This window comes from Sesamum indicum, linkage group LG7, assembly GCF_026168435.1.
Source record: "Sesamum indicum cultivar Baizhima isolate 11 linkage group LG7, ASM2616843v1, whole genome shotgun sequence".
NCBI classification, from domain to species: domain Eukaryota; kingdom Viridiplantae; phylum Streptophyta; class Magnoliopsida; order Lamiales; family Pedaliaceae; genus Sesamum; species Sesamum indicum.
In genome coordinates, this window is record NC_142663.1 from 188,544 (window position 1) to 214,102 (window position 25,559).

General features: G+C 32.5%; 7 non-coding genes across 7 annotated transcripts; all 7 read right to left on the reverse strand.

Annotated features, from left to right (window-relative positions):
- Nucleotides 1-6,131: 6,131 nt before the first annotated feature.
- TRNAT-AGU (transfer RNA threonine (anticodon AGU)) lies at nt 6,132-6,205 on the reverse strand. Its single transcript has one exon. It is a non-coding gene; the product is annotated as a tRNA-Thr (tRNA).
- Nucleotides 6,206-10,280: 4,075 nt separating this feature from the next.
- TRNAT-AGU (transfer RNA threonine (anticodon AGU)) lies at nt 10,281-10,354 on the reverse strand. Its single transcript has one exon. It is a non-coding gene; the product is annotated as a tRNA-Thr (tRNA).
- A 4,059-nt stretch (nt 10,355-14,413) lies between these two features.
- Nucleotides 14,414-14,487, reverse strand: TRNAT-AGU (transfer RNA threonine (anticodon AGU)). The gene has a single exon. It is a non-coding gene; the product is annotated as a tRNA-Thr (tRNA).
- Nucleotides 14,488-16,498: 2,011 nt separating this feature from the next.
- Nucleotides 16,499-16,572, reverse strand: TRNAT-AGU (transfer RNA threonine (anticodon AGU)). The gene has a single exon. It is a non-coding gene; the product is annotated as a tRNA-Thr (tRNA).
- Nucleotides 16,573-20,631: 4,059 nt separating this feature from the next.
- Nucleotides 20,632-20,705, reverse strand: TRNAT-AGU (transfer RNA threonine (anticodon AGU)). Its single transcript has one exon. It is a non-coding gene; the product is annotated as a tRNA-Thr (tRNA).
- A 1,997-nt stretch (nt 20,706-22,702) lies between these two features.
- Nucleotides 22,703-22,776, reverse strand: TRNAT-AGU (transfer RNA threonine (anticodon AGU)). The gene has a single exon. It is a non-coding gene; the product is annotated as a tRNA-Thr (tRNA).
- A 2,009-nt stretch (nt 22,777-24,785) lies between these two features.
- TRNAT-AGU (transfer RNA threonine (anticodon AGU)) lies at nt 24,786-24,859 on the reverse strand. The gene has a single exon. It is a non-coding gene; the product is annotated as a tRNA-Thr (tRNA).
- Nucleotides 24,860-25,559: the final 700 nt, after the last annotated feature.

Below are 25,559 nucleotides of genomic sequence, written 5' to 3' on the forward strand. Positions count from 1 at the left end.
GACCTCCCGCTTACTAAACAAATGCTCTAACCAACTGAGCTATGAAAGCTCATAAATTCTTGGGTCTAGACCAACGTTTGGGTCTAGTTTCGTCGAATTCTGAAAACGTTCAAAATTTAGCTATTTTGCACGGTTTTATTAAAATAATTTTGTTTACCTTTTAAACAAATTTGTAGTTATTAATAAGCTTAACAAATATACCGCACAAATTCTTGGGTGTAAACCAACGTTTGAGTCAAGTTTCGTCGAATTCTAATAACGTTCCACATTTAGCTGTTTTGCACAATTTTATTAAAACACGTTAATTTCCTTTTTATACAAACTTGTAGTTATTATTACGGTTAGCAAATTTACCACACAAATTCTTGGGTCTAGACCAACGTTTGGGTCAAGTTTCCTCGTATTCTAAGAACGTTGAAAATTTAGCTGTTCTGCACGGTTTTATTAAAAGAAGTTTGTTTCCCTTTTATACAAACTTGTAGTTATTATTAAGCTTAGAAAATTTACCAACTTAATTCTAGGGTCTAGACCAACGTTTTGGTCAAATTTCGTCGAATTCTGAGAACGTTCAAAATTTAGCTGTTTTGCGCGATTTTATTAGAGCAAGTTTGTTTCCCTTTTATACAAACTTGTAGTTATTATTAGGCTTAGCAAATTTACCACACAAATTCTTTGGTCTAGACCAACGTTTGGGTCGAGTTTCGTCGAATTCTGAGAACGTTCAAAATTTAGGTGTTTTGCGCGGTTTTATTAGAGCATGTTTGTTTCCCTTTTATACAAACTTGTAGTTATTATTACGTTTACCAAATTTACCACACAAATTCTTGGGTCTTGACCATTGTTTGGGTCAAGTATCGTGCGAATTCTGAGAAAGTTCAAAATTTAGCTATTTTGCACTGTTTTATTAGAACAATTTTGTTTCCCTTTTATACAAACTTGTAGTTATTATTTAGTTTAGTAAATATACCACACAAATTCTTGGGTGTAACCAGCGTTTGGGTCAAGTTTCGTCGAATTCTAAGAACGTTCCACATTTTGCTGTGTTGCATGGTTTTATTAAAGCAAGTTCGTTTTCCTTTTATACAAACTTGTAGTTATTATTAAGCTTAGCATATTTACCACATAAATTCTTGGGTCTAGACCAATGTTTTGGTTATGTTTCGTCGAATTCTGAGAACGTTCAAAATTTAGCTGTTTTTCGCGGTTTTATTAGACCAAGTTTGTTTTCCTTTTATACAAACTTATAGTTATTATTTTGCTTAGCAAATTTACAATAAAAATTCTGGGGTCTACACCAACGTTTGGGTCAAGGTTCGTCATATTTAAGAACGTTGAAAATTTAGTTGTTTTGCACGGTTTTATTAAAGTAAGTTCGTTTCCCTTTTATACAAACTTGTAGTTATTATTAAGCTTAGAAAATTTACCACATTAATTCTTGGGTCTAGACTAACGTTTTGGTGAAGTTTCGTCCAATTCTGAGAACGTTCAAAATTTAGCTATTTCGCACGGTTTTATTAAAACAAGTTCGTTTTGTAGTTATTATTAAACTTAGCAGATTTACCACATAAATTCTTGGGTCTAGACCAACGTTTTGGTCTAGTTTCGTCGAATTCAGAGAACGTTCAAAATTTAGCTGTTTTGCGCGGTTTTATTAGAGTAATTTAGTTTCACTTTTGTACAAACTTGTAGTTATTATTACCCTTAGCAAATTTACCACACAAATTCTTGGGTCTTGACCAACGTTTGTGTCAAGTGTCCTCGTAATCTAAGAACGTTCAAAATTTAGCTGTTTTGCACGGTTTTATAAAAGCAAGTTCGTTTTTCTTTGATACAAATTTGTAGTTATTATTAAGCTTAGCAAATTTAGCACATTAATTCTTGGGACTAGACCAACGTTTTGGTCAAGTTTCGACGAATTCTGAGAACGTTCGAAATTTAGATGTTTTGCGCGGTTTTAATAGAGCAAGTTTATTTTCCATTTATACAAACCTGTAGTTATTATTGAGCTTAACAAATTTAAATTGCTTTCATTGAAAGTTGAACTCAAGACCTCCCGCTTACTAAACAAATGCTCTAACCAACTGAGCTATGAAAGCTCATAAATTCTTGGGTCTAAACCAACGTTTGGGTCAAGTTTCGTCGAATTCTGAAAACGTTCAAAATTTAGCTATTTTGCACGGTTTTATTAAAATAATTTTGTTTACCTTTTAAACAAATTTGTAGTTATTAATAAGCTTAACAAATATACCGCACAAATTCTTGGGTGTAAACCAACGTTTGAGTCAAGTTTCGTCGAATTCTAATAACGTTCCACATTTAGCTGTTTTGCACAATTTTATTAAAACACGTTAATTTCCTTTTTATACAAACTTGTAGTTATTATTACGGTTAGCAAATTTACCACACAAATTCTTGGGTCTAGACCAACGTTTGGGTCAAGTTTCCTCGTATTCTAAGAACGTTGAAAATTTAGCTGTTCTGCACGGTTTTATTAAAAGAAGTTTGTTTCCCTTTTATACAAACTTGTAGTTATTATTAAGCTTAGAAAATTTACCAACTTAATTCTAGGGTCTAGACCAACGTTTTGGTCAAATTTCGTCGAATTCTGAGAACGTTCAAAATTTAGCTGTTTTGCGCGATTTTATTAGAGCAAGTTTGTTTCCCTTTTATACAAACTTGTAGTTATTATTAGGCTTAGCAAATTTACCACACAAATTCTTTGGTCTAGACCAACGTTTGGGTCGAGTTTCGTCGAATTCTGAGAACGTTCAAAATTTAGGTGTTTTGCGCGGTTTTATTAGAGCATGTTTGTTTCCCTTTTATACAAACTTGTAGTTATTATTACGTTTACCAAATTTACCACACAAATTCTTGGGTCTTGACCATTGTTTGGGTCAAGTATCGTGCGAATTCTGAGAAAGTTCAAAATTTAGCTATTTTGCACTGTTTTATTAGAACAATTTTGTTTCCCTTTTATACAAACTTGTAGTTATTATTTAGTTTAGTAAATATACCACACAAATTCTTGGGTGTAACCAGCGTTTGGGTCAAGTTTCGTCGAATTCTAAGAACGTTCCACATTTTGCTGTGTTGCATGGTTTTATTAAAGCAAGTTCGTTTTCCTTTTATACAAACTTGTAGTTATTATTAAGCTTAGCATATTTACCACATAAATTCTTGGGTCTAGACCAATGTTTTGGTTATGTTTCGTCGAATTCTGAGAACGTTCAAAATTTAGCTGTTTTTCGCGGTTTTATTAGACCAAGTTTGTTTTCCTTTTATACAAACTTATAGTTATTATTTTGCTTAGCAAATTTACAATAAAAATTCTGGGGTCTACACCAACGTTTGGGTCAAGGTTCGTCATATTTAAGAACGTTGAAAATTTAGTTGTTTTGCACGGTTTTATTAAAGTAAGTTCGTTTCCCTTTTATACAAACTTGTAGTTATTATTAAGCTTCGAAAATTTACCACATTAATTCTTGGGTCTAGACTAACGTTTTGGTGAAGTTTCGTCCAATTCTGAGAACGTTCAAAATTTAGCTGTTTCGCACGGTTTTATTAAAGCAAGTTCGTTTTGTAGTTATTATTAAACTTAGCAGATTTACCACATAAATTCTTGGGTCTAGACCAACGTTTTGGTCTAGTTTCGTCGAATTCAGAGAAGGTTCAAAATTTAGCTGTTTTGCGCGGTTTTATTAGAGTAATTTAGTTTCCCTTTTGTACAAACTTGTAGTTATTATTACCCTTAGCAAATTTACCACACAAATTCTTGGGTCTTGACCAACGTTTGTGTCAAGTGTCCTCGTAATCTAAGAACGTTCAAAATTTAGCTGTTTTGCACGGTTTTATAAAAGCAAGTTCGTTTTTCTTTGATACAAATTTGTAGTTATTATTAAGCTTAGCAAATTTAGCACATTAATTCTTGGGACTAGACCAACGTTTTGGTCAAGTTTCGACGAATTCTGAGAACGTTCGAAATTTAGATGTTTTGCGCGGTTTTAATAGAGCAAGTTTATTTTCCATTTATACAAACCTGTAGTTATTATTGAGCTTAACAAATTTAAATTGCTTTCATTGAAAGTTGAACTCAAGACCTCCTGCTTACTAAACGAATGCTCTAACCAACTGAGCTATGAAAGCTCATAAATTCTTGGGTCTAGACCAACGTTTGGGTCAAGTTTCGACGAATTCTGAAAACGTTCAAAATTTAGCTATTTTGCACGGTTTTATTAAAATAATTTTTTTTACCTTTTAAAAAAATTTGTAGTTATTAATAAGCTTAACAAATATACCGCACAAATTCTTGGGTGTAAACCAACGTTTGAGTCAAGTTTCGGCGAATTCTAATAACGTTCCACATTTAGCTGTTTTGCACAATTTTATTAAAGCACGTTCATTTCCTTTTTATACAAACTTGTAGTTATTATTACGGTTAGCAAATTTACCACACAAATTCTTGGGTCTAGACCAACGTTTGGGTCAAGTTTCCTCGTATTCTAAGAACGTTGAAAATTTAGCTGTTCTGCACGGTTTTATTAAAAGAAGTTTGTTTCCCTTTTATACAAACATGTAGTTATTATTAAGCTTAGAAAATTTACCAACTTAATGTTTGGGTGTAGACCAACGTTTTGGTCATGTTTCGTCGAATTCTGAGAACGTTCAAAATTTAGCTGTTTTGCGCGATTTTATTAGATCAAGTTTGTTTCCCTTCTATACAAACTTGTAGTTATTATTAGGCTTAGCAAATTTACCACACAAATTCTTGGGTCTAGACCAACGTTTGGGTCGAGTTTCGTCGAATTCTGAGAACGTTCAAAATTTAGGTGTTTTGCGCGGTTTTATTAGAACATGTTTGTTTCCCTTTTATACAAACTTTTAGTTATTATTACGTTTAGCAAATTTACCACACAAATTCTTGGGTCTTGACCATTGTTTGGGTCAAGTATCGTCGAATTCTGAGAACGTTCAAAATTTAGCTATTTTGCACTGTTTTATTAGAACAATTTTGTTTCCCTTTTATACAAACTTGTAGTTATTATTTAGTTTAGTAAATATACCACACAAATTCTTGGGTGTAACCAGCGTTTGTGTCAAGTTTCGTCGAATTCTAAGAACGTTCCACATTTTGCTGTTTTGCATGGTTTTATTTAAGCAAGTTCGTTTTCCTTTAATACAAAATTGTAGTTATTATTAAGCTTAGCATATTTACCACATAAATTCTTGGGTCTAGACCAACGTTTTGGTTATGTTTCGTCGAATTCTGAGAACGTTCAAAATTTAGCTGTTTTTCGCGGTTTTATTAGACCAAGTTTGTTTTCCTTTTATACAAACTTATAGTTATTATTTCGCTTAGCAAATTTACAATAAAAATTCTGGGGTCTATACCAACGTTTGGGTCAAGGTTCGTCATATTTAAGAACGTTGAAAATTTAGTTGTTTTTCACGGTTTTATTAAAGTAAGTTCGTTTCCCTTTTATACAAACTTGTAGTTATTATTAAGCTTAGAAAATTTACCACATTAATTCTTGGGTCTAGACTAACGTTTTGGTGAAGTTTCGTCCAATTCTGAGAACGTTCAAAATTTAGCTGTTTCACACGGTTTTATTAAAGCAAGTTCGTTTTCCTCTTTTACAAATTTGTAGTTATTATTAAACTTTGCAGATTTACCACATAAATTCTTGGGTCTAGACCAACGTTTTGGTCTAGTTTCGTCGAATTCAGAGAAGGTTCAAAATTTAGCTGTTTTGCGCGGTTTTATTAGACTAATTTAGTTTCCCTTTTGTACAAACTTGTAGTGATTATTACGCTTAGCAAATTTACCACACAAATTCTTAGGTCTTGACCAACGTTTGTGTCAAGTGTCCTCGTAATCTAAGAACGTTCAAAATTTAGCTGTTTTGCACGGTTTTATAGAAGCAAGTTCGTTTTCCTTTGATACAAATTTGTAGTTATTATTAAGCTTAGCAAATTTAGCACATTAATTCTTGGGACTAGACCAACGTTTTGGTCAAGTATCGACGAATTCTGAGAACGTTCGAAATTTAGATGTTTTGCACGGTTTTAATAGAGCAAGTTTATTTTCCTTTTATACAAACCTGTAGTTATTATTGAGCTTAGCAAATTTAAATTGCTTTCATTGAAAGTTGAACTCAAGACCTCGCGCTTACTAAACGAATGCTCTAACCAACTGAGCTATGAAAGCTCATAAGCTTAGCAAATTTACCACATAAATTCTTGGGTCTAGACCAACGTTTGGGTCATGTTTCGTCGAATTCTGAAAACGTTCAAAATTTAGCTATTTTGCACGGTTTTATTAAAACAATTTTGTTTACCTTTTATACAAATTTGTAGTTATTATTAAGCTTAACAAATATGCCGCACAAATTGTTGGGTGTAAACCAACGTTTGAGTCAAGTTTCATCGAATTCTAAGAACGTTTCACATTTAGCTGTTTTGCACGATTTTATTAAAGCACGTTCGTTTTCTTTTTATACAAACTTGTAGTTATTATTACGCTTAGAAAATTTATCACACAAATTTTTGGGTTTAGACCAACGTTTGGGTCAAGTTTCCCCGTATTCTAAGAACGTTGAAAATTTAGCTGTTCTGCACGGTTTTATTAAAGGAAGTTTGTTTCCCTTTTATACAAACTTGTAGTTATTATTAAGCTTAGAAAATTTACCAACTTAATTCTAGGGTCTAGACCAACGTTTTGGTCAAGTTTCGTCGAATTCTGAGAACGTTCAAAATTTAGCCGTTTTGCGCGATTTTATTAGAGCATGTTTGTTTTCCTTTTATACAAACTTGTAGTTATTATTAGGGTTAGCAAATTTACCACACAAACTCTTGGGTCTAGACTAACGTTTGGGTCGAGTTTCGTCGAATTCTGAGAACATTCAAAATTTAGGTGTTTTGCGCGGTTTTATTAGAGCATGTTTGTTTCCCTTTTATACAAACTTGTAGTTATTATTACGTTTAGCAAATTTACCACACAAATTCTTGGGTCTTGACCATTGTTTGGGTCAAGTATCGTGCGAATTCTGAGAATGTTCAAAATTTAGCTATTTTGCACTGTTTTATTAGAACAATTTTGTTTCCCTTTTATACAAACTTGTAGTTATTATTTAGTTTAGTAAATATACCACACAAATTCTTGGGGGTAAACCAGCGTTTGGGTCAAGTTTCGTCGAATTCTACGAACGTTCCACATTTTGCTGTTTTGCATGGTTTTATTAAAGCAAGTTCGTTTTCCTTTTATACAAACTTGTAGTTATTATTAAGCTTAGTATATTTACCACATAAATTCTTGGATCTAGACCAATGTTTTGGTTATGTTTCGTCGAATTTTGAGAACGTTCAAAATTTAGCTGTTTTTCGCGGTTTTATTAGACCAAGTTTGTTTTCCTTTTATACAAACTTATAGTTATTATTTCGCTTTGCAAATTTACAATAAAAATTATGGGGTCTATACCAACGTTTGGGTCAAGGTTCGTCATATTTAAGAACGTTGAAAATTTAGTTGTTTTGCACGGTTTTATTAAAGTAAGTTCGTTTTCCTTTTATACAAACTTGTAGTTATTATTAAGCTTAGAAAATTTACCACATTAATTCTTGGGTCTAGACTAACGTTTTGGTGAAGTTTCGTCCAATTCTGAGAACGTTCAAAATTTAGCTGTTTCGCACGGTTTTATTAAAGCAAGTTCGGTTTCCTCTTATACAAATTTGTAGTTATTATTAAATTTTGCAGATTTACCACATAAATTCTTGGGTCTAGACCAACGTTTTGGTCTAGTTTCGTCGAATTCAGAGAAGGTTCAAAATTTAGCTGTTTTGCGCGGTTTTATTAGAGTAATTTAGTTTCCCTTTTGTACAAACTTGTAGTTATTATTACGCTTAGCAAATTTACCACACAAATTCTTGGGTCTTGACCAACGTTTGTGTCAAATGTCCTCGTAATCTAAGAACGTTCACAATTTAGCTGTTTTGCACGGTTTTATAAAAGCAAGTTCGTTTTCCTTTGATACAAATTTGTAGTTATTATTAAGCTTAGCAAATTTAGCACATTAATTCTTGGGACTAGACCAACGTTTTGGTCAAGTTTCGACGAATTCTGAGAACGTTCGAAATTTAGATGTTTTGCGCGGTTTTAATAGAGCAAGTTTATTTTCCATTTATACAAACCTGTAGTTATTATTGAGCTTAACAAATTTAAATTGCTTTCATTGAAAGTTGAACTCAAGACCTCCCGCTTACTAAACAAATGCTCTAACCAACTGAGCTATGAAAGCTCATAAATTCTTGGGTCTAGACCAACGTTTGGGTCAAGTTTCGTCGAATTCTGAAAACGTTCAAAATTTAGCTATTTTGCACGGTTTTATTAAAATAATTTTGTTTACCTTTTAAACAAATTTGTAGTTATTAATAAGCTTAACAAATATACTGCACAAATTATTGGGTGTAAACCAACGTTTGAGTCAAGTTTCGTCGAATTCTAATAACGTTCCACATTTAGCTGTTTTGCACAATTTTATTAAAACACGTTAATTTCCTTTTTATACAAACTTGTAGTTATTATTACGGTTAGCAAATTTACCACACAAATTCTTGGGTCTAGACCAACGTTTGGGTCAAGTTTCCTCGTATTCTAAGAACGTTGAAAATTTAGCTGTTCTGCACGGTTTTATTAAAAGAAGTTTGTTTCCCTTTTATACAAACTTGTAGTTATTATTAAGCTTAGAAAATTTACCAACTTAATGTTTGGGTGTAGACCAACGTTTTGGTCATGTTTCGTCGAATTCTGAGAACGTTCAAAATTTAGTTGTTTTGCGCGATTTTATTAGAGCAAGTTTGTTTCCCTTCTATACAAACTTGTAGTTATTATTAGGCTTAGCAAATTTACCACACAAATTCTTGGGTCTAGACCAACGTTTGGGTCGAGTTTCGTCGAATTCTGAGAACGTTCAAAATTTAGGTGTTTTGCGCGGTTTTATTAGAACATGTTTGTTTCCCTTTTATACAAACTTTTAGTTATTATTACGTTTAGCAAATTTACCACACAAATTCTTGGGTCTTGACCATTGTTTGGGTCAAGTATCGTCGAATTCTGAGAACGTTCAAAATTTAGCTATTTTGCACTGTTTTATTAGAACAATTTTGTTTCCCTTTTATACAAACTTGTAGTTATTATTTAGTTTAGTAAATATACCACACAAATTCTTGGGTGTAGACCAGCGTTTGGATCAAGTTTCGTCGAATTCTAAGAACGTTCCACATTTTGCTGTTTTGCATGATTGTATTTAATCAAGTTCGTTTTCCTTTAATACAAACTTGTAGTTATTATTAAGCTTAGCATATTTACCACATAAATTCTTGGGTCTAGACCAACGTTTTGGTTATGTTTCGTCGAATTCTGAGAACGTTCAAAATTTAGCTGTTTTTCGCGGTTTTATTAGACCAAGTTTGTTTTCCTTTTATACAAACTTATAGTTATTATTTCGCTTAGCAAATTTACAATAAAAATTCTGGGGTCTATACCAACGTTTGGGTCAAGGTTCGTCATATTTAAGAACGTTGAAAATTTAGTTGTTTTGCACGGTTTTATTAAAGTAAGTTCGTTTTCCTTTTATACAAACTTGTAGTTATTATTAAGCTTAGAAAATTTACCACATTAATTCTTGGGTCTAGACTAACGTTTTGGTGAAGTTTCGTCCAATTCTGAGAACGTTCAAAATTTAGCTGTTTCGCACGGTTTTATTAAAGCAAGTTCGGTTTCCTCTTATACAAATTTGTAGTTATTATTAAATTTTGCAGATTTACCACATAAATTCTTGGGTCTAGACCAACGTTTTGGTCTAGTTTCGTCGAATTCAGAGAAGGTTCAAAATTTAGCTGTTTTGCGCGGTTTTATTAGAGTAATTTAGTTTCCCTTTTGTACAAACTTGTAGTTATTATTACGCTTAGCAAATTTACCACACAAATTCTTGGGTCTTGACCAACGTTTGTGTCAAATGTCCTCGTAATCTAAGAACGTTCACAATTTAGCTGTTTTGCACGGTTTTATAAAAGCAAGTTCGTTTTCCTTTGATACAAATTTGTAGTTATTATTAAGCTTAGCAAATTTAGCACATTAATTCTTGGGACTAGACCAACGTTTTGGTAAAGTATCGACGAATTCTGAGAACGTTCGAAATTTAGATGTTTTGCACGGTTTTAATAGAGCAAGTTTATTTTCCTTTTATACAAACCAGTAGTTATTATTGAGCTTAGCAAATTTAAATTGCTTTCATTGAAAGTTGAACTCAAGACCTCCCGCTTACTAAACGAATGCTCTAACCAACTGAGCTATGAAAGCTCATAAGCTTAGCAAATTTACCACATAAATTCTTGGGTCTAGACCAACGTTTGGGTCATGTTTCGTCGAATTCTGAAAACGTTCAAAATTTAGCTATTTTGCACGGTTTTATTAAAACAATTTTGTTTACCTTTTATACAAATTTGTAGTTATTATTAAGCTTAACAAATATGCCGCACAAATTGTTGGGTGTAAACCAACGTTTGAGTCAAGTTTCATCGAATTCTAAGAACGTTCCACATTTAGCTGTTTTGCACGATTTTATTAAAGCACGATCGTTTCCTTTTTATACAAACTTGTAGTTATTACTATGCTTAGCAAATTTACCACACAAATTTTTGGGCCTAGACCAACGTTTGGGTCAAGTTTCCTCGTATTCTAAGAACGTTGAAAATTTAGCTGTTCTGCACGGTTTTATTAAAAGAAGTTTGTTTCCCTTTTATACAAACTTGTAGTTATTATTAAGCTTAGAAAATTTACCAACTTAATTCTTGGGTCTAGACCAACGTTTTGGTCAAGTTTCGTCGAATTCTGAGAACGTTCAAAATTTAGCTGTTTTGCGCGATTTTATTAGAGCAAGTTTGTTTCCCTTCTATACAAACTTGTAGTTATTATTAGGCTTAGCAAATTTACCACACAAATTCTTGGGTCTAGACCAACGTTTGGGTCGAGTTTCGTCGAATTCTGAGAACGTTCAAAATTTAGGTGTTTTGCGCGGTTTTATTAGAACATGTTTGTTTCCCTTTTATACAAACTTGTAGTTATTATTACGTTTAGCAAATTTACCACACAAATTCTTGGGTCTTGACCATTGTTTGGGTCAAGTATCGTGCGAATTCTGAGAAAGTTCAAAATTTAGCTATTTTGCACTGTTTTATAAGAACAATTTTGTTTCCCTTTTATACAAACTTGTAGTTATTATTTAGTTTAGTAAATATACCACACAAATTCTTGGGTGTAGACCAGCGTTTGGATCAAGTTTCGTCGAATTCTAAAAACGTTCCACATTTTGCTGTTTTGCATGATTTTATTAAAGCAAGTTCATTTTCCTTTTATACAAACTTGTAGTTATTATTAAGCTTAGCATATTTACCACATAAATTCTTGGGTCTAGACCAACGTTTTGGTTATGTTTCGTCGAATTCTGAGAACGTTCAAAATTTAGCTGTTTTTCGCGGTTTTATTAGACCAAGTTTGTTTTCCTTTTATACAAACTTATAGTTATTATTTCGCTTAGCAAATTTACAATAAAAATTCTGGGGTCTACACCAACGTTTGGGTCAAGGTTCGTCATATTTAAGAACGTTGAAAATTTAGTTGTTTTGCACGGTTTTATTAAAGTAAGTTCGTTTCCCTTTTATACAAACTTGTAGTTATTATTAAGCTTAGAAAATTTACCACATTAATTCTTGGGTCTAGACTAACGTTTTGGTGAAGTTTCGTCCAATTCTGAGAACGTTCAAAATTTAGCTGTTTCGCACGGTTTTATTAAAGCAAGTTCGTTTTGTAGTTATTATTAAACTTAGCAGATTTACCACATAAATTCTTGGGTCTAGACCAACGTTTTGGTCTAGTTTCGTCGAATTCAGAGAACGTTCAAAATTTAGCTGTTTTGCGCGGTTTTATTAGAGTAATTTAGTTTCCCTTTTGTACAAACTTGTAGTTATTATTACCCTTAGCAAATTTACCACACAAATTCTTGGGTTTTGACCAACGTTTGTGTCAAGTGTCCTCGTAATCTAAGAACGTTCAAAATTTAGCTGTTTTGCACGGTTTTATAAAAGCAAGTTCGTTTTCCTTTGATACAAATTTGTAGTTATTATTAAGCTTAGCAAATTTAGCACATTAATTCTTGGGACTAGACCAACGTTTTGGTCAAGTTTCGACGAATTCTGAGAACGTTCGAAATTTAGATGTTTTGCGCGGTTTTAATAGAGCAAGTTTATTTTCCATTTATACAAACCTGTAGTTATTATTGAGCTTAACAAATTTAAATTGCTTTCATTGAAAGTTGAACTCAAGACCTCCCGCTTACTAAACAAATGCTCTAACCAACTGAGCTATGAAAGCTCATAAATTCTTGGGTCTAGACCAACGTTTGGGTCAAGTTTCGTCGAATTCTGAAAACGTTCAAAATTTAGCTATTTTGCACGGTTTTATTAAAATAATTTTGTTTACCTTTTAAACAAATTTGTAGTTATTAATAAGCTTAACAAATATACCGCACAAATTCTTGGGTGTAAACCAACGTTTGAGTCAAGTTTCGTCGAATTCTAATAACGTTTCACATTTAGCTGTTTTGTACAATTTTATTAAAACACGTTAATTTCCTTTTTATACAAACTTGTAGTTATTATTACGGTTAGCAAATTTACCACACAAATTCTTGGGTCTAGACCAACGTTTGGGTCAAGTTTCCTCGTATTCTAAGAACGTTGAAAATTTAGCTGTTCTGCACGGTTTTATTAAAAGAAGTTTGTTTCCCTTTTATACAAACTTGTAGTTATTATTAAGCTTAGAAAATTTACCAACTTAATGTTTGGGTGTAGACCAACGTTTTGGTCATGTTTCGTCGAATTCTGAGAACGTTCAAAATTTAGTTGTTTTGCGCGATTTTATTAGAGCAAGTTTGTTTCCCTTCTATACAAACTTGTAGTTATTATTAGGCTTAGCAAATTTACCACACAAATTCTTGGGTCTAGACCAACGTTTGGGTCGAGTTTCGTCGAATTCTGAGAACGTTCAAAATTTAGGTGTTTTGCGCGGTTTTATTAGAACATGTTTGTTTCCCTTTTATACAAACTTTTAGTTATTATTACGTTTAGCAAATTTACCACACAAATTCTTGGGTCTTGACCATTGTTTGGGTCAAGTATCGTCGAATTCTGAGAACGTTCAAAATTTAGCTATTTTGCACTGTTTTATTAGAACAATTTTGTTTCCCTTTTATACAAACTTGTAGTTATTATTTAGTTTAGTAAATATACCACACAAATTCTTGGGTGTAGACCAGCGTTTGGATCAAGTTTCGTCGAATTCTAAGAACGTTCCACATTTTGCTGTTTTGCATGATTTTATTTAAGCAAGTTCGTTTTCCTTTAATACAAACTTGTAGTTATTATTAAGCTTAGCATATTTACCACATAAATTCTTGGGTCTAGACCAACGTTTTGGTTATGTTTCGTCGAATTCTGAGAACGTTCAAAATTTAGCTGTTTTTCGCGGTTTTATTAGACCAAGTTTGTTTTCCTTTTATACAAACTTATAGTTATTATTTCGCTTAGCAAATTTACAATAAAAATTCTGGGGTCTATACCAACGTTTGGGTCAAGGTTCGTCATATTTAAGAACGTTGAAAATTTAGTTGTTTTGCACGGTTTTATTAAAGTAAGTTCGTTTTCCTTTTATACAAACTTGTAGTTATTATTAAGCTTAGAAAATTTACCACATTAATTCTTGGGTCTAGACTAACGTTTTGGTGAAGTTTCTTCCAATTCTGAGAACGTTCAAAATTTAGCTGTTTCGCACGGTTTTATTAAAGCAAGTTCGGTTTCCTCTTATACAAATTTGTAGTTATTATTAAATTTTGCAGATTTACCACATAAATTCTTGGGTCTAGACCAACGTTTTGGTCTAGTTTCGTCGAATTCAGAGAAGGTTCAAAATTTAGCTGTTTTGCGCGGTTTTATTAGAGTAATTTAGTTTCCCTTTTGTACAAACTTGTAGTTATTATTACGCTTAGCAAATTTACCACACAAATTCTTGGGTCTTGACCAACGTTTGTGTCAAATGTCCTCGTAATCTAAGAACGTTCACAATTTAGCTGTTTTGCACGGTTTTATAAAAGCAAGTTCGTTTTCCTTTGATACAAATTTGTAGTTATTATTAAGCTTAGCAAATTTAGCACATTAATTCTTGGGACTAGACCAACGTTTTGGTAAAGTATCGACGAATTCTGAGAACGTTCGAAATTTAGATGTTTTGCACGGTTTTAATAGAGCAAGTTTATTTTCCTTTTATACAAACCAGTAGTTATTATTGAGCTTAGCAAATTTAAATTGCTTTCATTGAAAGTTGAACTCAAGACCTCCCGCTTACTAAACGAATGCTCTAACCAACTGAGCTATGAAAGCTCATAAGCTTAGCAAATTTACCACATAAATTCTTGGGTCTAGACCAACGTTTGGGTCATGTTTCGTCGAATTCTGAAAACGTTCAAAATTTAGCTATTTTGCACGGTTTTATTAAAACAATTTTGTTTACCTTTTATACAAATTTGTAGTTATTATTAAGCTTAACAAATATGCCGCACAAATTGTTGGGTGTAAACCAACGTTTGAGTCAAGTTTCATCGAATTCTAAGAACGTTCCACATTTAGCTGTTTTGCACGATTTTATTAAAGCACGTTCGTTTCCTTTTTATACAAACTTGTAGTTATTATTATGCTTAGCAAATTTACCACACAAATTTTTGGGCCTAGACCAACGTTTGGGTCAAGTTTCCTCGTATTCTAAGAACGTTGAAAATTTAGCTGTTCTGCACGGTTTTATTAAAAGAAGTTTGTTTCCCTTTTATACAAACTTGTAGTTATTATTAAGCTTAGAAAATTTACCAACTTAATTCTTGGGTCTAGACCAACGTTTTGGTCAAGTTTCGTCGAATTCTGAGAACGTTCAAAATTTAGCTGTTTTGCGCGATTTTATTAGAGCAAGTTTGTTTCCCTTCTATACAAACTTGTAGTTATTATTAGGCTTAGCAAATTTACCACACAAATTCTTGGGTCTAGACCAACGTTTGGGTCGAGTTTCGTCGAATTCTGAGAACGTTCAAAATTTAGGTGTTTTGCGCGGTTTTATTAGAACATGTTTGTTTCCCTTTTATACAAACTTGTAGTTATTATTACGTTTAGCAAATTTACCACACAAATTCTTGGGTCTTGACCATTGTTTGGGTCAAGTATCGTCGAATTCTGAGAACGTTCAAAATTTAGCTATTTTGCACTGTTTTATTAGAACAATTTTGTTTCCCTTTTATACAAACTTGTAGTTATTATTTAGTTTAGTAAATATACCACACAAATTCTTGGGTGTAGACCAGCGTTTGGATCAAGTTTCGTCGAATTCTAAGAACGTTCCACATTTTGCTGTTTTGCATGATTTTATTTAAGCAAGTTCGTTTTCCTTTAATACAAACTTGTAGTTATTATTAAGCTTAGCATATTTACCACATAAATTCTTGGGTCTAGACCAACGTTTTGGTTATGTTTCGTCGAATTCTGAGAACGTTCAAAATTTAGCTGTTTTTCGCGGTTTTATTAGACCAAGTTTGTTTTCCTTTTATACAAACTTATAGTTATTATTTCGCTTAGCAAATTTACAATAAAAATTCTGGGGTCTATACCAACGTTTGGGTCAAGGTTCGTCATATTTAAGAACGTTGAAAATTTAGTTGTTTTGCACGGTTTTATTAAAGTAAGTTCGTTTTCCTTTTATACAAACTTGTAGTTATTATTAAGCTTAGAAAATTTACCACATTAATTCTTGGGTCTAGACTAACGTTTTGGTGAAGTTTCTTCCAATTCTGAGAACGTTCAAAATTTAGCTGTTTCGCACGGTTTTATTAAAGCAAGTTCGGTTTCCTCTTATACAAATTTGTAGTTATTATTAAATTTTGCAGATTTACCACATAAATTCTTGGGTCTAGACCAACGTTTTGGTCTAGTTTCGTCGAATTCAGAGAAGGTTCAAAATTTAGCTGTTTTGCGCGGTTTTATTAGAGTAATTTAGTTTCCCTTTTGTACAAACTTGTAGTTATTATTACGCTTAGCAAATTTACCACACAAATTCTTGGGTCTTGACCAACGTTTGTGTCAAATGTCCTCGTAATCTAAGAACGTTCACAATTTAGCTGTTTTGCACGGTTTTATAAAAGCAAGTTCGTTTTCCTTTGATACAAATTTGTAGTTATTATTAAGCTTAGCAAATTTAGCACATTAATTCTTGGGACTAGACCAACGTTTTGGTAAAGTATCGACGAATTCTGAGAACGTTCGAAATTTAGATGTTTTGCACGGTTTTAATAGAGCAAGTTTATTTTCCTTTTATACAAACCAGTAGTTATTATTGAGCTTAGCAAATTTAAATTGCTTTCATTGAAAGTTGAACTCAAGACCTCCCGCTTACTAAACGAATGCTCTAACCAACTGAGCTATGAAAGCTCATAAGCTTAGCAAATTTACCACATAAATTCTTGGGTCTAGACCAACGTTTGGGTCATGTTTCGTCGAATTCTGAAAACGTTCAAAATTTAGCTATTTTGCACGGTTTTATTAAAACAATTTTGTTTACCTTTTATACAAATTTGTAGTTATTATTAAGCTTAACAAATATGCCGCACAAATTGTTGGGTGTAAACCAACGTTTGAGTCAAGTTTCATCGAATTCTAAGAACGTTCCACATTTAGCTGTTTTGCACGATTTTATTAAAGCACGTTCGTTTCCTTTTTATACAAACTTGTAGTTATTATTATGCTTAGCAAATTTACCACACAAATTTTTGGGCCTAGACCAACGTTTGGGTCAAGTTTCCTCGTATTCTAAGAACGTTGAAAATTTAGCTGTTCTGCACGGTTTTATTAAAAGAAGTTTGTTTCCCTTTTATACAAACTTGTAGTTATTATTAAGCTTAGAAAATTTACCAACTTAATTCTTGGGTCTAGACCAACGTTTTGGTCAAGTTTCGTCGAATTCTGAGAACGTTCAAAATTTAGCTGTTTTGCGCGATTTTATTAGAGCAAGTTTGTTTCCCTTCTATACAAACTTGTAGTTATTATTAGGCTTAGCAAATTTACCACACAAATTCTTGGGTCTAGACCAACGTTTGGGTCGAGTTTCGTCGAATTCTGAGAACGTTCAAAATTTAGGTGTTTTGCGCGGTTTTATTAGAACATGTTTGTTTCCCTTTTATACAAACTTGTAGTTATTATTACGTTTAGCAAATTTACCACACAAATTCTTGGGTCTTGACCATTGTTTGGGTCAAGTATCGTGCGAATTCTGAGAAAGTTCAAAATTTAGCTATTTTGCACTGTTTTATAAGAATAATTTTGTTTCCCTTTTATACAAACTTGTAGTTATTATTTAGTTTAGTAAATATACCACACAAATTCTTGGGTGTAGACCAGCGTTTGGATCAAGTTTCGTCGAATTCTAAAAACGTTCCACATTTTGCTGTTTTGCATGATTTTATTAAAGCAAGTTCATTTTCCTTTTATACAAACTTGTAGTTATTATTAAGCTTAGCATATTTACCACATAAATTCTTGGGTCTAGACCAACGTTTTGGTTATGTTTCGTCGAATTCTGAGAACGTTCAAAATTTAGCTGTTTTTCGCGGTTTTATTAGACCAAGTTTGTTTTCCTTTTATACAAACTTATAGTTATTATTTCGCTTAGCAAATTTACAATAAAAATTCTGGGGTCTACACCAACGTTTGGGTCAAGGTTCGTCATATTTAAGAACGTTGAAAATTTAGTTGTTTTGCACGGTTTTATTAAAGTAAGTTCGTTTCCCTTTTATACAAACTTGTAGTTATTATTAAGCTTAGAAAATTTACCACATTAATTCTTGGGTCTAGACTAACGTTTTGGTGAAGTTTCGTCCAATTCTGAGAACGTTCAAAATTTAGCTGTTTCGCACGGTTTTATTAAAGCAAGTTCGTTTTGTAGTTATTATTAAACTTAGCAGATTTACCACATAAATTCTTGGGTCTAGACCAACGTTTTGGTCTAGTTTCGTCGAATTCAGAGAACGTTCAAAATTTAGCTGTTTTGCGCGGTTTTATTAGAGTAATTTAGTTTCTCTTTTGTACAAACTTGTAGTTATTATTACCCTTAGCAAATTTACCACACAAATTCTTGGGTCTTGACCAACGTTTGTGTCAAGTGTCCTCGTAATCTAAGAACGTTCAAAATTTAGCTGTTTTGCACGGTTTTATAAAAGCAAGTTCGTTTTCCTTTGATACAAATTTGTAGTTATTATTAAGCTTAGCAAATTTAGCACATTAATTCTTGGGACTAGACCAACGTTTTGGTCAAGTTTCGACGAATTCTGAGAACGTTCGAAATTTAGATGTTTTGCGCGGTTTTAATAGAGCAAATTTATTTTCCATTTATACAAACCTGTAGTTATTATTGAGCTTAACAAATTTAAATTGCTTTCATTGAAAGTTGAACTCAAGACCTCCCGCTTACTAAACAAATGCTCTAACCAACTGAGCTATGAAAGCTCATAAATTCTTGGGTCTAGACCAACGTTTGGGTCAAGTTTCGTCGAATTCTGAAAACGTTCAAAATTTAGCTATTTTGCACGGTTTTATTAAAATAATTTTGTTTACCTTTTAAACAAATTTGTAGTTATTAATAAGCTTAACTAATATACCGCACAAATTCTTGGGTGTAAACCAACGTTTGAGTCAAGTTTCGTCGAATTCTAATAACGTTCCACATTTAGCTGTTTTGCACAATTTTATTAAAACACGTTCATTTCCTTTTTATACAAACTTGTAGTTATTATTACGGTTAGCAAATTTACCACACAAATTCTTGGGTCTAGACCAACGTTTGGGTCAAGTTTCCTCGTATTCTAAGAACGTTGAAAATTTAGCTGTTCTGCACGGTTTTATTAAAAGAAGTTTGTTTCCCTTTTATACAAACTTGTAGTTATTATTAAGCTTAGAAAATTTACCAACTTAATGTTTGGGTGTAGACCAACGTTTTGGTCATGTTTCGTCGAATTCTGAGAACGTTCAAAATTTAGTTGTTTTGCGCGATTTTATTAGAGCAAGTTTGTTTCCCTTCTATACAAACTTGTAGTTATTATTAGGCTTAGCAAATTTACCACACAAATTCTTGGGTCTAGACCAACGTTTGGGTCGAGTTTCGTCGAATTCTGAGAACGTTCAAAATTTAGGTGTTTTGCGCGGTTTTATTAGAACATGTTTGTTTCCCTTTTATACAAACTTTTAGTTATTATTACGTTTAGCAAATTTACCACACAAATTCTTGGGTCTTGACCATTGTTTGGGTCAAGTATCGTCGAATTCTGAGAAAGTTCAAAATTTAGCTATTTTGCACTGTTTTATTAGAACAATTTTGTTTCCCTTTTATACAAACTTGTAGTTATTATTTAGTTTAGTAAATATACCACACAAATTCTTGGGTGTAGACCAGCGTTTGGATCAAGTTTCGTCGAATTCTAAGAACGTTCCACATTTTGCTGTTTTGCATGGTTTTATTTAAGCAAGTTCGTTTTCCTTTAATACAAACTTGTAGTTATTATTAAGCTTAGCATATTTACCACATAAATTCTTGGGTCTAGACCAACGTTTTGGTTATGTTTCGTCGAATTCTGAGAACGTTCAAAATTTAGCTGTTTTTCGCGGTTTTATTAGACCAAGTTTGTTTTCCTTTTATACAAACTTATAGTTATTATTTCGCTTAGCAAATTTACAATAAAAATTCTGGGGTCTATACCAACGTTTGGGTCAAGGTTCGTCATATTTAAGAACGTTGAAAATTTAGTTGTTTTGCACGGTTTTATTAAACTAAGTTCGTTTCCCTTTTATACAAACTTGTAGTTATTATTAAGCTTAGAAAATTTACCACATTAATTCTTGGGTCTAGACTAACGTTTTGGTGAAGTTTCGTCCAATTCTGAGAACGTTCAAAATTTAGCTGTTTCGCACGGTTTTAATAAAGCAAGTTCGTTTTCCTCTTATACAAATTTGTAGTTATTATTAAACTTTGCAGATTTACCACATAAATTCTTGGGTCTAGACCAACGTTTTGGTCTAGTTTCGTCGAATTCAGAGAAGGTTCAAAATTTAGCTGTTTTGCGTGGTTTTATTAGAGTAATTTAGTTTCCCTTTTGTACAAACTTGTAGTGATTATTACGCTTAGCAAATTTACCACACAAATTCTTGGGTGTTGACCAACGTTTGTGTCAAGTGTCCTCGTAATCTAAGAACGTTCAAAATTTAGCTGTTTTGCACGGTTTTATAAAAGCAAGTTCGTTTTCCTTTGATACAAATTTGTAGTTATTATTAAGCTTAGCAAATTTAGCACATTAATTCTTGGGACTAGACCAACGTTTTGGTCAAGTTTCGACGAATTCTGAGAACGTTCGAAATTTAGATGTTTTGCGCGGTTCTAATAGAGCAAGTTTATTTTCCATTTATACAAATCTGTAGTTATCATTGAGCTTAGCAAATTTAAATTGCTTTCATTGAAAGTTGAACTCAAGACCTCCCGCTTACTAAACGAATGCTCTAACCAACTGAGCTATGAAAGCTCATAAGCTTAGCAAATTTACCACATAAATTCTTGGGTTTAGACCAACGTTTGGGTCAAGTTTCGTCGAATTCTGAAAAAGTTCAAAATTTAGCTATTTTGCACGGTTTTATTAAAATAATTTTGTTTACCTATTAAACAAATTTGTAGTTATTATTAAGCTTAACAAATATACCGCACAAATTCTTGGGTATAAACCAACGTTTGAGTCAAGTTTCGTCGAATTCTAATAACGTTCCACATTTAGCTGTTTTGCACAATTTTATTAAAGCACGTTCGTTTCCTTTTTATACAAACTTGTATTTATTATTGCGCTTAGCAAATTTACCACACAAATTTTTGGGTCTAAACCAATGTTTGGGTCAAGTTTTCTCGTATTCTAAGAACGTTGAAAATTTAGCTGTTCTGCACGGTTTTATTAAAAGAAGTTTGTTTCCCTTTTATACAAACTTGTAGTTATTATTAAGCTTAGAAAATTTACCAACTTAATTCTTGGGTCTAGACCAACGTTTTGGTCAAGTTTCGTCGAATTTTGAGAACGTTCAAAATTTAGCTGTTTTGCGCGATTTTATTAGAGCAAGTTTGTTTCCCTTCTATACAAAATTGTAGTTATTATTAGGCTTAGCAAATTTACCACACAAATTCTTGGGTCTAGACCAACGTTTGGGTCGAGTTTCGTCGAATTCTGAGAACGTTCAAAATTTAGATGTTTTGCGCGGTTTTATTAGAACATGTTTGTTTCCCTTTTATACAAACTTGTAGTTATTATTACGTTTAGCAAATTTACCACACAAATTCTTGGGTCTTGACCATTGTTTGGGTCAAGTATCGTCGAATTCTGAGAACGTTCAAAATTTAGCTATTTTGCACTGTTTTATTAGAACAATTTTGTTTCCCTTCTATACAAACTTGTAGTTATTATTTAGTTTAGTAAATATACCACACAAATTCTTGGGTGTAAACCAGCGTTTGGGTCAAGTTTCGTCGAATTCTAAGAACGTTCCACATTTTGCTGTTTTGCATGGTTTTATTAAAGCAAGTTCGTTTTCCTTTTATACAAACTTGTAGTTATTATTAAGCTTAGCATATTTACCATATAAATTCTTGGGTCTAGACCAACGTTTTGGTTATGTTTCGTCGGATTCTGAGAACGTTCAAAATTTAGCTGTTTTTCGCGGTTTTATTAGCCCAAGTTTGTTTTCCTTTTATAGAAAATTGTAGTTATTATTTCGCTTAGCAAATTTACAATAAAAATTCTGGGGTCTATACCAACGTTTGGGTCAAGGTTCGTCATATTTAAGAACCTTGAAAATATAGTTGTTTTGCACGATTTTATTAAAGTAAGTTCGTTTCCCTTTTATACAAACTTGTAGTTATTATTAAGCTTAGAAAATTTACCACATTAATTCTTGGGTCTAGACTAACGTTTTGGTGAAGTTTCGTCCAATTCTGAGAACGTTCAAAAAATTTAGCTGTTTCGCACGGTTTTATTAAAGCAAGTTCGTTTTGTAGTTATTATTAAACTTAGCAGATTTACCACATAAATTCTTGGGTCTAGACCAACGTTTTGGTCCAGTTTCGTCGAATTCAGAGAAGGTTCAAAATTTAGCTGTTTTGCGCGGTTTTATTAGAGTAATTTAGTTTCCCTTTTGTACAAACTTGTAGTTATTAGTACGCTTAGCAAATTTACCACACAAATTCTTGGGTGTTGACCAACGTTTGTGTCAAGTGTCCTCGTAATCTAAGAACGTTCAAAATTTAGCTGTTTTGCACGGTTTTATAAAAGCAAGTTCGTTTTCCTTTGATACAAATTTGTAGTTATTATTAAGCTTAGCAAATTTAGCACATTAATTCTTGGGACTAGACCAACGTTTTGGTCAAGTTTCGACGAATTCTGAGAACGTTCGAAATTTAGATGTTTTGCGCGGTTCTAATAGATCAAGTTTATTTTCCATTTATACAAATCTGTAGTTATCATTGAGCTTAGCAAATTTAAATTGCTTTCATTGAAAGTTGAACTCAAGACCTCCCGCTTACTAAACGAATGCTCTAACCAACTGAGCTATGAAAGCTCATAAGCTTAGCAAATTTACCACATAAATTCTTGGGTTTAGACCAACGTTTGGGTCAAGTTTCGTCGAATTCTGAAAAAGTTCAAAATTTAGCTGTTTTGCACGGTTTTATTGAAATAATTTTGTTTACCTATTAAACAAATTTGTAGTTATTATTAAGCTTAACAAATATACCGCACAAATTCTTGGGTATAAACCAACGTTTGAGTCAAGTTTCGTCGAATTCTAATAACGTTCCACATTTAGCTTTTTTGCACAATTTTATTAAAGCACGTTCGTTTCTTTTTTATACAAACTTGTAGTTATTATTACGCTTAGCAAATTTACCACACAAATTTTTGGGTCTAGACCAACGTTTGGGTCAAGTTTCCTCGTATTCTAAGAACGTTGAAAATTTAGTTGTTCTGCACGGTTTTATTAAAAGAAGTTTGTTTCCCTTTTATACAAACTTGTAGTTATTATTAAGTTTAGAAAATTTACCAACTTAATTCTTGGGTCTAGACCAACGTTTTGGTCAAGTTTCGTCGAATTGTGAGAACGTTCAAAATTTAGCTGTTTTGCGCGATTTTATTAGAGCAAGTTTGTTTCCCTTCTATACAAAATTGTAGTTATTATTAGGCTTAGCAAATTTACCACACAAATTCTTGGGTCTAGATCAACGTTTGGGTCGAGTTTCGTCGAATTCTGAGAACGTTCAAAATTTAGATGTTTTGCGCGGTTTTATTAGAACATGTTTGTTTCCCTTTTATACAAACTTGTAGTTATTATTACGTTTAGCAAATTTACCACACAAATTCTTGGGTCTTGACCATTGTTTGGGTCAAGTATCGTCGAATTCTGAGAACGTTCAAAATTTAGCTATTTTGCACTGTTTTATTAGAACAATTTTGTTTCCCTTCTATACAAACTTGTAGTTATTATTTAGTTTAGTAAATATACCACACAAATTCTTGGGTGTAAACCAGCGTTTGGGTCAAGTTTCGTCTAATTCTAAGAACGTTCCACATTTTGCTGTTTTGCATGGTTTATTAAAGCAAGTTCGTTTTCCTTTTATACAAACTAGTAGTTATTATTAAGCTTAGCATATTTACCACATAAATTTTTGGGTCTAGACCAATGTTTTGGTTATGTTTCGTCGAATTCTGAGAACGTTCAAAATTTAGCTGTTTTTCGCGGTTTTATTAGACCAAGTTTGTTTTCCTTTTATACAAACTTGTAGTTATTATTTTGCTTAGCAAATTTACAATAAAAATTCTGGGGTCTATACCAACGTTTGGGTCAAGGTTCGTCATATTTAAGAACCTTGAAAATATAGTTGTTTTGCACGATTTTATTAAAGTAAGTTCGTTTCCCTTTTATACAAACTTGTAGTTATTATTAAGCTTAGAAAATTTACCACATTAATTCTTGGGTCTAGACTAACGTTTTGGTGAAGTTTCGTCCAATTCTGAGAACGTTCAAAATTTAGCTGTTTCGCACGGTTTTATTAAAGCAAGTTCGTTTTCTTTTATACAAATTTGTAGTTATTATTAAACTTAGCAGATTTACCACATAAATTCTTGGGTCTAGACCAACGTTTTGGTCTAGTTTCGTCGAATTCAGAGAAGGTTCAAAATTTAGCTGTTTTGCGCGGTTTTATTAGAGTAATTTAGTTTCCCTTTTGTATAAACTTGTAGTTATTATTACGCTTAGCAAATTTACCACACAAATTCTTGGGTCTTGACCAACGTTTGTGTCAGGTGTCCTCGTAATCTAAGAACGTTCAAAATTTAGCTGTTTTGCACGGTTTTATAAAAGCAGTTTCGTTTTTCTTTGATACAAATTTGTAGTTATTATTAAGCTTAGCAAATTTAGCACATTAATTCTTGGGATTAGACCAACGTTTTGGTCAAGTTTCGACGAATTCTGAGAACGTTCGAAATTTAGATGTTTTGCACGGTTTTAATAGAGCAAGTTTATTTTCCTTTTATACAAACCTGTAGTTATTATTGAGCTTAGCAAATTTAAATTGCTTTCATTGAAAGTTGAACTCAAGACCTCCCGCTTACTAAACGAATGCTCTAACCAACTGAGCTATGAAAGCTCATAAGCTTAGCAAATTTACCACATAAATTCTTGGGTCTAGACCAACGTTTGGGTCAAGTTTCGTCGAATTCTAAAAACGTTCAAAATTTAGCTATTTTGCACGGTTTTATTAAAATAATTTTGTTTACCTTTTATACAAATTTGTAGTTATTATTAAGTTTAACAAATATACCGCACAAATTCTTGGGTGTAAACCAACGTTTGAGTCAAGTTTCGTCGAATTCTAATAACGTTCCACATTTAGCTATTTTGCACAATTTTATTAAAGCACATTCGTTTCCTTTTTATACAAACTTGTAGTTATTATTACGCTTAGCAAATTTACCACACAAATTTTTGGGTCTAGACCAACGTTTGGGTCAAGTTTTCTCGTATTCTATGAACGTTGAAAATTTAGCTGTTCTGCACGGTTTTATTAAAAGAAGTTTGTTTCCCTTTTATACAAACTTGTAGTTATTATTAAACTTAGAAAATTTACCAACTTAATTCTTGGGTCTAGACCAACGTTTTGGTCAAGTTTCGTCGAATTCTGAGAACGTTCAAAATTTAGCTATTTTGCGCGATTTTATTAGAGCAAGTTTGTTTCCCTTCTATACAAACTTGTAGTTATTATTAGGCTTAGCAAATTTACCACACAAATTCTTGGGCCTAGACCAACGTTTGGGTCGAGTTTCGTCGAATTCTGAGAACGTTCAAAA